General features: G+C 37.1%; 1 protein-coding gene across 10 annotated transcripts in view; it reads right to left on the bottom strand.

Moving 5' to 3' along the window:
* The window catches only part of DNM3 (dynamin 3), a 346,807-nt gene that overhangs the window by 181,834 nt on the left and 152,588 nt on the right, over positions 1 to 12,385 (bottom strand). The gene's annotated exons all lie outside the window — the stretch shown is intronic.

Here is a 12,385-nt window from a genome sequence, read left to right as displayed (position 1 = left end):
TCCCATTCAAACATTCTAAAATGAGGGATGGGCAATACACTTCTGAAACTTACTGAAAAAAACAATAGTTCGATTAGTTATCATATTCCTAAAAACGTAATTGTTGGGGAAGATATTCTAACAGTTACAGTTACTTAGAGCAAATGTAAATGAAAAAACATATATAAACTTATAGTAATAAAAAGTGACTAACAATAAAAAGAGTTTGACAATTTTTTTTTTTTTTGCAAAGTAGAGAGTTAGAAAGTAGAAAGTAGAAAGAACTTGCCCTAAAAAGACCACCAAAACCAAGTGGACTGAGTGGGCAATCTACTTAGTAAATGGAAACAGTAATTTTGAGCGCCTCGATCTACATCTGAGTAGTACAGGATGAATGAGGGAATATTTGATTGCTGCTCATCAGCTGAACCCTCCTGTCCATATTTTATACTGTGGCTTTTCCTCTGAGCCTTTCAAACGATAAGTTACTTTGTCTAGAATCCCACTGATAAAAAAGGAATTTGAAAATGAATGCAGAAGTTTTCTTTGGTGAATCTCCAGCTGCCCTGGAAAGGAGGAGAAGAAGAGGGAGGTGGTGGGGGTGGAAGGGGAGAGAGCCCTCAAGCTGAATGAAATCCCCATGGAGAGAATAATACCAAAAGTCTGGGCTGCAATATGATACCAGCTGAACTTCAGACTCAGCTCCCTTAAAGTTAACACTGGTAACAAAACTACTGCAGCTTAAAACCAACCCCCTATCCCCATGGGGAAAGGTCCCCCCAAAAGTCCCAAAACTCTTCTATATTGAACTGACATTTGCACCCTTGAAATGAAAATAACTGTGCAATTTCTATACTTTTTGTGCTTTAGACTCTTAACAAATATCCCTAAAGAATCTAAATTCAGAAACAGAATTTGCCACGCATTTAACCAAAAAATTCATTTCCCCCCACCTCTGGGCTCAGGAATACCATGATCCTTTCAGGATTATTACCCTAGTACTAATTTTTCCACATAGGCCATCATGCAACTCACGTAGAGAGAATGTGTCTCTAATGCTTCCTCTTACCTACCCAAAAGCTTCTAGATCAATTATATTTTTCCCTCCATTTTTTGATGTGTCCTGTAGTTAGATTACACAATAGTGATGTGATGTTGTTGCTAAAATGGTTACTTCTATATTGACCGTTTATGATTGTGCAAACCATTTTTTTCTGAATTTCTACTATCAAGTCAAATAATATTTTCAGAGGCTTCAAAACCTCATTTTATATAGAATTATTATTAATGCCAGCCATTACAATTACTATAGAGGAAAAAAGGAGTAACGGAATTTTACAATTTTTTTTCAGATTTCCTTAATTTATTATGCTTTACTGTGTGAAAGTGGTTTTTATCAACATTTTTTATATCCTGGAAATCCTATTTATTTTATGGTGTTTTTAGAGAGGCCAAAAATGATCTCTTGGTTTTAGACTCTTTCACACTACTAAAACTATCACACTGAGTTTTTACTTCAAAATCAGAATTTGAAATTGGCAAGCTGGTAGTTTCCATTAAACTCACTTCTTGGAATATTTGGTAATTAACTGTGTAATTTATTAGGGCACTAGAGCCCTAGTTTTTTCTTCTTTCACAGCCACGTAAATAAACAGATCCAATGCTAGAATGCTATCGCATGAAGCCATTATTGTTATAAAATGAAAAGAGCTAGAATCTACTTCTCTTAATTAGAAAGGGAAGTTAACTAGCATGTGGGAATGGTGTACTTTCACCCCTGGTCCATCAGTAGCATCAATCTTTACATTAAATGACCTCTCTGTTTTTAGGAAGCTAACCCCCACGCTTCCTCTGTCTATTTACTCTCCTGCTTACTTTTCGTCTGGAGGCTGAAAGGAATTTCATCCTAAGCATGAATTTAACTAAAAGGGAGGGAGACTGAAATATGCAAGAAAAGATAAGAGGAGAAAGACTATGTCAGCAAGAAATAGCAAGGAAATTCTAATATCCACAGTGTGAGGAAAGACACTTATTTCTAAAAACCTATCCTTCGTTATCAGTGGTTTAGCAAAGGGAGGGCTGGTACTGGGTCTTCAAATTTTATGGCATTTTAATATAAATCTCTACTGAATGTAGTTGAGGCTGTTTGTAAATGCACATATCATGAATACATACATTGGAATACACCACTAAGCTTGTCTACATTTCTACCTCCCGCCAAATGTTTGGAGGAGAAATATGAGGTGGTGAGATGACTTTTAAAAGCAGATAAAATATTTTAATGGAAGACAATGTATGAATGAATTTCTAGCCTGACTAACCAACAGTACCAGCACTGCAAATCTTTAAATTTGGTGGGGAGTATAAGCTGAGAAAAATCAAATAAATAATCTTCCCAGAGACAACAGGATTATTAGGAACCAACTATCTTCATAGAAATGAAATGTATTTTTAGTTATAATTCCATCAGTGCCTGATGAGTAACATTATATAGATGTTTAAGAGAATTTTTCTCTCCCATTTCGGAGGAAGGGTGATTCAGGACTTTAATTTACAGAACTTTATTCCTTAATTCAGAGAGCAATGTAACGGTCTCTTAATTTTTTGTAGCATACACAAAAAAATTCACTAGGCCTCCGAAACAAAGGAACACTGCTTACCAGAGCAAGAAATCCACTGATCTTTTTTCTGCCTTAACTCGTTAAGTTTGAAGTTCATCCGTGGTAGTCAGGATATCGGCCCTGGCTAATGTGTTTATATTTTAAAAGGTCTAAAATATACTACTCACCCCTATCTCCCTCTTTCAGACCACCCAAGTATTTCAGCTCCGTGGGGAAATGCCTTAAGCACAAAACTCTGGATTGTAGTGCTTTTTTCATTTCTGTCCAAACGTTTTAATTAAATAAGGAAAGAAACACTAAGAGGTCAGTTTGGTAATGTAGAAAAATAATGTAACGGAATCCATTCATTCATTTCCCGTTAGACCCCATCACCACTAAAACAAGATATTCCCCGTTAGATAGTATCTTGTCTCTAAGAATGACCCTTTTTCTTTTCTCCTTAAAATGCACAAACTCCACTCTCCTTCCTTTCTGCAGTTCTCTACAAGTTCATCGCCCCGAAAACTCAACTTCAAATAACATTAGGGGCAGGCTTTCACCCTCAAAAGACAGGAAATTCCTGATTTAAGATGGAAACTCTCTTAATTTAATCCAGTGGGCCTTGGTACTGCAGCTTATCTGAACATATAGGTTCGCCTATATGAAGAGGCCTCCAGATAGAAAACATTATCCATTGTTCTAAGAGGGTCTAAATTAAGAACCACATCTTAACCCTAACCAGCAAAGGCTGGTTCCTTAGGGTAACTAATATAGTTCTGCTTTGTACGTATACATATAATTTAAGAAGTTAAAACAGTACAAATCTTTCTCATGTTTCTTTTCTCATGATCAAGACACACAAGCTCCAAAAGGTGATCCATAGAAGTGAATCAAAAGGCCGTGCATTGTACTAAGGAGTATGATAAATCATTATAGATAACTTTCTTTGAAGAGCCTAACATGTCATGAAATATTTCACTTTGTTTTTATTTAACTGTAGGACAAAAAGGTGTTAGGAAGTCAGATTCACTCTGTACCAAAAGGTAAACACCTTTTACCCTATAAATACAACTGAGAATTAAACAGTCCAATTATCCCTTGCAGGATCCTACCTGTGGACCAAACATCATAAAACTTATGTAAGGATAAACCTCTATATCAATTTGTCTTCTGCCTTAAAAAAAAGTGCTTCCTGCAAAATAATCACAGTCATTTTTCTCCATTATACTAGGATGGCTTATGAAAATGTCTACATAGTACTTTGCGCTACAGGCTCTCAGGCATTTCATTCATGGTACAGGAGGGCAAAATATTTCTGAATCGCCAATAGGTCCTCTTTCGGGGGAGGCAAGGGGAGGGCTGCAACATTCACCTAAGTTAAATTAGTAATAAGGAAAAAGAATGCAAAGCTACACTGAATGGCTTTCATTATTTTTAAATTACATAAAATGAACTAACCCATGATTCCTTTTGTTCTCTTTAAATAATGCCCATCATAGTTGTGGCAAAATGAAATTTTATAGTACTTAGTTCTAACTTCTTTCAAGATTGAGAACATTTAAAAGGTGGCTAAATTCATTTCTTTAAAATTTTGTGAAATACTTTTGTTTCCTGGTGCTGAGGCAGAACCACTAATACTCTACTGGGACTATAACAAATAAAGAACATTCAATTTCATTTACAATTTACTAACCTCATTAAATACCAAATTTCCAGGTTCGTAGAAAATTGCAATTTACACATTTCAAAACTATTCTGTCATTCACAAATGCTTCTCCTTGAGCTAAGTAATTTCACAGGTCAACAGCTAAAAGAACTTGAACTTTTTAATATTTAAAAAAGCTTCTTTAACTTTTTTTAAAAGCACTTGAAAATTTTCTACTTTGCCTTTGAGAAATCTGATCCTTACATGATAAATCCTGTTTACTGTATGGTTGAGAGATTTGCATTTGGTTTAAAAAGAGAAGGAAACTTGTTAAGAGCTATAGAATAGTGAGTTTTTACAGCAGCGTTATTCAGCATTTTTAAAGAAAATTCTACTTCACACAAGTCAGAAATAAAGAAAATCAGAAGTGCTAGGTTTTATTTTTTTTCAAAAACCATATTTTAAATTAAAGGGTATTTTGGGGGTCTAAGGTCCTGTTTTATGTTAAGAAAACAAGGATAGCACTAACAACTTTCAAAATACATTTGAACTTCCTTATTTCTGAAGAGAGTGCTTGTTTATATACTTTTGATTTACGGCATACTCTGCAGTTAATTGAAAGACTCATAATTTAAGCCCAAGGCTACACTTTTATTTTAGCATCCAGTTGGAAAGTTTGCATTTCAAGGAAAATAAGAAATTTAAATCATTTGCTGGAGCTTAGCAAAATATTGGTAAAATGTGTTCCCTTGGCAAGTCCTAGAGTAAATCCGTCAGATACCAAAGTAGGGCCTATTTGGGCCAAATAGTCCGTGTTCTTGAGACATGTTGGAAAAGGCTGATTCTTCCACCTATGCGACAATTTTCTTTTTCACAGCAAGGTTATGTTATTCCTGCGCTCCTAAACAACATGTATAAACACATCTTTATCTTGAACTTCAGCCTTCAAATATCTACTGTTTACAAGAAGAGTAGAAACATCTGGTTCAATTACTCGCACTGTGAGTGCATGTGGGCAAACTGTTGCATGAGCTGGATTTAAAAATAAACCATGTGTCTAGTCTTTTTTTTTTTTCCAGTTTTCAATATAAGTGTTCTGTTTAGTGACATCCACGTTGGTACATCTAGAGCAAATGTAATATGTTCACTTTAAAAAAAAAAATAAAATCAAATGTCATACTTGTTCCGTAATTCCATAATGTTTTAAGGTTTAATTTGTTGTGTGTTTTTCTTCCCTTCCCTACCAAAAATAAAATAAAATAAAATAAAATAAGGGGAAAAAAAATAAAGAGAAAAGTCCCCAAGTCTGGAGTGGTCTAAATCGATTGTGTCAGCCCATGAGCAAAGGAACTGTGATGGAACCATGGGACTGGCTGGACGGAGTTGTCATGTGTCTGCCTGTCTACACTTGCTGTGCAGAACATCCTCTCACCTGTACAGCAGGCACAGACAGGCAGTCACATGACAACCCAGCCTGAGTGACAACCAGCCACTGAAGGCGGCTCTTCTCAAACCATAGCATCAACACCAAGAGCTACAACCAAACAATAAAAAGGGGACGGGGAAAGGTCGAAAGCGAGGGAGGAGGTGGTATCTGGGAATGTCAGCCTGTTGGTTCAATACATAAACCGTGTATATTATTATTATCAGCTTGATTTAATTTCGTTAGAGCATCAAAACCCACCCAGAGTTGAGTGGTGCCTACAAAATATAATAAAACCCATTTCTGAAATTTTTTCTGTGCTTTTTATAGTACTCTTTCTCTAGTTGTTATGATTGATGCACTAACTATGTTTTTGGTTTTTTTTGCGAACTGTTTTGCGGCACCCTTGTGATCCACACAACAAAATACATCTCCATCTCATTTGGACGCATGGCTGAGAATGAACAAATGGTTCCCTCAATGCTATTTGGCTTCATAGGGTACACTCATCTTTCTGTAAGATGACTAACAGAAACTAACTAAATCAATTTAAGGGATCACATCAGGAGGTGGGGGAAATTTGATAAATGTTTTTCACTAGCACAGGTAAAATAGTCCAAAGAGAAGGGCACGGTACTACATTTTTAATCATTGTTGAGGTCACTGTTCCTCATTCCATCTGTCGTCCCACCAAAAGGCACGAAATGGAAAATCTTACATTTTTCTTTCCTGAAATACAGTTTACCACAGGAGCTTAACATAAGAAATGGCCTTTGTGCTCCAACTTTTATGGTGGAAAAATAATCACAAGAATACTCTACTGCAATGTGCAATTTCAATTTTCTGTAATATTTGAGATATATTCAACTTCACTCATCAAGTACAGGAATTGAAATAAATGGAGGAGGGAAGAAGGAAGGCAAGGTATTTTTCTTTTTTTTCCCCTCTACAATTTGAAGGTAGGCCTAACCTTCAGGTAATAGCTCATTAACTAGAATAAGATAAATTTACAAATTGAGACAAGTTTAAAGGAGAACTGTGGGAATGTGGGGATTTATCAACTTTGGCTATAGTCTTTTCAATATTCCTAAAGTAACCAATCAATCAAGGGCATTTATCGAGTGCTACTATGTGCAGGGCACTGTACTAGATGCTGGGAAGCGTATACTACAGAGTTGACCCACACATTCTCTGCGCACCACAACTAAAAACCACATCCTTTTTGTTCCATGGAAATGAGTGATTGGATGGATTGGAAAAAAGAAGAAAAAAAACAACCTTTAGGTCTATTATTATTCCAATATTACTAACGATTAAGTTATCAAAACATTTCATACTCAATTTTAAATAAAGCCATACAGCTTGTATTATAGTGGTTTTCTACTGTAATACAAGTTGCATGGCTTTATTTAATTTTTGCAAAATTTTAAATTATATCCTTTAAAATAGCTTAATCCAAAAGTAAGCTGTATAGAGACAATTAAAACAAAATATTTTACATAACAACACAAAGAACAAATTTTGAAATCTGGCCTTGGGAAAATATATCCTTAGTTAAAATAAATCAGTATGAAACAAATGATGCCGCTGAATTTTTCCCATGAAACCACTCACCAAATTGGAGGCCCGAATGAACTTCTCTAAACATAAATACCTTACTGTTCTATCGTCTCCCTGAATATTTTACATGGTATTTTTTTAACTCGGCAGAAACTTTCAATTTTCACAAGTAGGAATGATGCAAAAAGCTCCACTCCATAAAGAGCCGTCTTTGAGTAGTTGTTCAACAACTCCCAGGGTTCCCCAACAGTCCTAAGCAACCACAGAAAAATTACTGCCCCAATAGATTCTAGAGGAAAACAGAAGGGAGAAAATAGTTATCCAAACAAAAGTTATTTTGCAGACGCTGCACCCGATGTCTTCAAAGCTCTATTAATGAACCTCTAGGCCTCAACCTGGCCTCACAAGAAAATAAGAAGATGGCTTCGAAGCAAGCTTTTCCAACATTTTAAATAATCTTTCAGGTGTTTAATGACTAAAAAGCCAAACTTTGAAGAACTGAAATTGCCAGGAAAATATAGTATCATTCTCCTAACTCTTTAGAAGGGTGAAGGGAACAAATAACATATGTGATGTTGTCCGTTTTGATTGGATTGGAAAGCATGGGTATTTTCATCACCCTACAAATATTTGGCTCTTCTGGGAAATGAAAGTACATAGAGTGATGAGTTAACACTATATGATCCTCTCTCTACCACTTTCCAGCAAAATATTCAGACTGGGAAAGCTGAGTGAAAATGAAAAATGAAAGGGAAATGAGGATTCCAGTATATCATTCCCTCCTATTCTCCTCTCCCGCCCAGGCTACAACTTTGAACATCCGGGAACAAAACCCAAAGATATTTGCTTGTGTTTCTATTCCCTCCCAGGAGAAATGTGTTTGCCCCATGTTATTCTGAACTACAAAAACAATGCTGCATAAACAGCAGGGTAACGCCAAATAATCTCCTTATCATGTTATCCAAACACCTCAAACCACAAAAAATGGAGCTTAGGATTTGTCATCAGAGGGGATGGTAAAAAAATTTCCCTGTTCCATTGCTTTTCTGGAGTTTTCTTTAAACATAGCAATATGAGGCTGTACAATTTGCTTACAGTCCCCTAAAATCCTATTATTACGCCTTTATCACCTCAGTAGTAATGCAATTTTTTAATAATCTAAAATGAACTAACAAAGGGGTTATAAACATTAAAATCACAGTATGATTAGGCAGTGGCTCAAAGACTTCAATTGAACTTTCTTTTTTGATACCAAGAGCATGCTAGAACTTGCTTTGAGCAGTAATCTATTTAAAGGGCTCAAGTTGAGACTTACTGCTGTGAAAATCTGAAAGCACTTTGCTTCTAAATCTTATTTGGATTAACTGCAGTAGAACTGTCCAGTAGAACTGACCCAAATTGTTTGAACACAAAATGTCCTATTTTCCCCCTCTTCTTCCCTACTTCTCTTCCAAATCTCTTTCCTAGTATTATCAATAAATCAATTCATTTATTGAGCACTAACTACTTCTCTCCACTAAAAAAGTGTTCTTCATATACCTGTTTATGCCTGGTCTAATTCAGGACTGCTTGGATGAAAAAAAGCTTGGGTGTGCTGATCATGTTTCAACAATATTAAATATTACTTCAGCAATGCAAAATAAGAGCAAGAGGATACAACTGACCATTTCCTGTTTTCAGGGATCACTGTGCCCTCTTACCGAAACAGGGTCAACATTTGCATTTAATCAAGAGATAAAGCTAATGTTACAAAACAAAGTATGAAGTTCACTCTTCTTGCAGTGCTTCAGCAAGAGTCATGGACAGTAATGATCTGTGCGGGCAATCTGTCAATCAAGGAAGAGCACTTATTGAGTGCAGAACTGTACTAAGCATTTGGGAGAGTACAATACAACAAAGTTGCTAGTCACATTCCCTGCTGGCAAAGAGCTCACAGTCTAGTGTGCTCACATGTAAGAGAGACATAATACGCAAATGATGAAGACCAAAATGTTTCTGTCCCAACAATCTTGGCCCTCTTCAAATTAGTCATTTAACTTGACTGGCTACTGCAGGACTTTCAGGAAAAACTCATTATTTTACCTCACTCACCTGTGCCTAAACACAAACTGTGGCCAGCTGAATGCTGAAATCTTTGCTTTCAAGTAGACGAAGTTTGACCCCAGTGCTTTGATTTTGGTAATTTTGAAAGATAACCATGAAGTTACCATGTTACAAATATATCTTTAAAGTAGAACAGAAAAATGTTGTATCTATCTCTGAAATTTTCATAAAACTGGGACAATTCGCCAATGGAGAAGACACAAAGCTATATTTCCATTTCAAATGATGTCTAAGACGTTAATACCAGAGGAGAAGAGCAGCAAGAGAAGCCCAATTAAATTCTCCAGGGGCACAAAAATTAAGTAAGGATGAAACGGAGGTTCCAAAATGTGATTCCATTACCTATGCTCATACTCACAACTTAAAAACAATTAGATGCACAAAATTGTTATCGAGATGAAAATAAACCAGATTGCAGCAGAAATCAGAGATGTAGAATTCATGAACATAGACTTTTCCTTTGTTCAGTCAGGCCACCTATGAGTATGAACAATACAAATATACCTATACTGCACTTTGGGATAGCAAAGTAACTTATTTCTTCAAATTGCCCTGCGTGTTGGGCTGCTAATAATAACAATAACAACAACAACTACTGTGGTATTTGCTAAGTGCTTACTATGTGCCAAGCATTATATATACAAAATAATCAGGTCCCACATGAGGCTCACAGTCTAAGTAGGAGGGAGAACAGGTATTGAATCTCCATTTTGTAGATGAGGGAATTGAGGCACAGAGAAGTTAGGTGACTTGCTCAAGGTCACACAGCAGTCAAGCAGCAGAGCTGGGATTAGAATCCAGGTCCTTTGACGCCCAGGCCCCGGCTAGGCCACACTGCTTCTGGTGGAAAGAAAAATGCTCTTGGGAACCTAGGCTTTAGTCTCAGTTCTCCCTGCTAGGTTTGGGTCATCAGTGGTGAATATCTTTGACTGAAAATCCACCTACAGCATTCCAGGAAGTGGAAAGGCCCAAATGGAATTCTAAAAAATAGTTACTAATATGAACAATTAAGACTGTGGAGAAGCAGTGTGGCAGAGTGGTCAGATCATAGGCTTGAGAGTCGGAGGACCTGGGTTCTAATCCCAAGAACCTGCCAGTTTCCCTTTGGGTGACCTTGGGGAAGTCATGATGATGATGATGATGGTATTTGTTAAGCGCTAAATATGTGCAAAGCACTGTTCTAAGCTCTGGGGGGATACAAGGTGATCAGGTTGTCCCACGTGGGGCTCACAGTCTTCATCCTGATTTTACAGATGAGGTAACTGAGGAACAGAGAAGTTAAGTGGCTTGCCCAAGGTCACACAGCTGACAAGTAGCTGAGCCAGAATTCAAACCCCTGACCTCTGACTTCCAGCCCACGCTCTTTCCACTGAGCCATGCTGCTTCTCATGCAACTGCTTATCATTATGATGATAATGATGATACTTAATCATTGCTGCATCTCTTTTCTATATTTAAAGTTGTTTATCAGACACATACTTGTCTTCAGTACTTCCTATGTAGCTATATCCATTTTGGGTGGTGCTCCCTGGCTACAGTGCGCTGGGAGTAACTAGTTTATAACAAGCTCATATTACTCAAACCAAATGCTTGTTTACTACTCAGAGTAATACGTATTTTTGCTGGCTATTACACACAGACAGAAAGTTAACACACTGAGTTACTTTCTACCTAGGAGACGCACTAGAAGCCGTGATGCTTTAAAACATGCTCTGAACTGAGAACGTTGTATGTCTCTCCCAATCTGCCTCAGCCCTTCTCTTTCCTGCCTTTTTTCTCCTCCCTATTCTTGGAACAAAATTCCCTGGAAGCCTGTTCCTGAACTGTATCTGCAAGAAAATAACAGCAAGAGTTCTGGTCACCTATCTCATTTCCTTCTGTTCCATTTCATAAAAATGCATTCGTTGGTAGAAATTTTACAAAGGTTTAAGTCATTTTCAGCTTTTTAAAAAATGCAACCTATGAATGAATGTATAACTGCATACGTGGACCATCCACAGGAATGTATAGGACATGTTTGCCTTGAAACATTCCAGAGGATTTTGCATTTTCTTTTTTTCCCCAGTGGAAGCATTAAGTTAGTTTTACAGTTACAGCTACATCACATTGTTTTCTAAATTCTGTAAGTTATTTCTGGTAAGTCCAAAGAATCAATAGGAAGCCAGAGTTTATACTTAGCACTCCAAAAGTGAAACCAAAACAAAAAGATCCCTCCCCCAAAATAGCCCAGAATCTGAATCTTGGATTATCTGGAACATTTTTCATTGACAGCTCTGAAATTATCCAACCTCATAAACATTTCCGTAAGCTCCTTTTAAAATAGGGGTTATTTTCTTTAGTGGAAGCAACAAGTTTATTTAGTAGTAGTAATAGCAGCAGCAGTAATACAGGCACAATGGTTCCTCATTGCATAGCATTCAAGTGTTATATTAGCAAGGCCTTGAAAGTTTATCAGGCCAAAAGTGTGAACTTGTCAACCCCGAAGCTGATTCTTTCAGCCTAAATAATCAGCATCATACACTGTTAAGTCTAGCCAAATCTACTGAAACCTGAGGAGAAGCAGAGCTGGAGCACTTTAACTGCTACTGCTATGAATAAATGGTAGTCCACATGTTGGTGACCATTTGCCTTAAATGAGGAAACAGTCAAGCACAGGAAAGGGATCAAATATGAAACCAAAAGTCAGTAAAAACCACCATCATTTGTGCTTTTTGACACATTATTAGGCACTCAAAGCACTTACATACAGTGGCTGTTATTCTTTCCTGACATCTCCCGTTCCTTCTCCCCGACTTCTCCAGGCACTCTCCCAGAACCACAGAGGAAAAATAGCTTTCCCTCCACCCTATCTTGTATTCTCTGTTGGAACCAGGCTTAAATGTGCTTCAGGTAGAGAACACCTAACGGGGATTGTCTCTGCAGATACTCTCAGTATCCATCTCACTCCCTCTCTGATACATAAAGGGAGATCTTAAAGAGGAGCTATGTGCTCAGAGTGCCCACTCGCCTGTTCCCAAATGGTGCTCGACCTGCCAATAAGCTGGAAACACAAAGTTAGGTCACGTGACCCTACCT

This window comes from Tachyglossus aculeatus, chromosome 16 (genome assembly GCF_015852505.1).
Source record: "Tachyglossus aculeatus isolate mTacAcu1 chromosome 16, mTacAcu1.pri, whole genome shotgun sequence".
Classification (NCBI taxonomy): domain Eukaryota; kingdom Metazoa; phylum Chordata; class Mammalia; order Monotremata; family Tachyglossidae; genus Tachyglossus; species Tachyglossus aculeatus.
The sequence above is the reverse complement of the archived record's forward strand: the minus strand, read 5'-3'. Positions and strand labels throughout refer to the sequence as shown.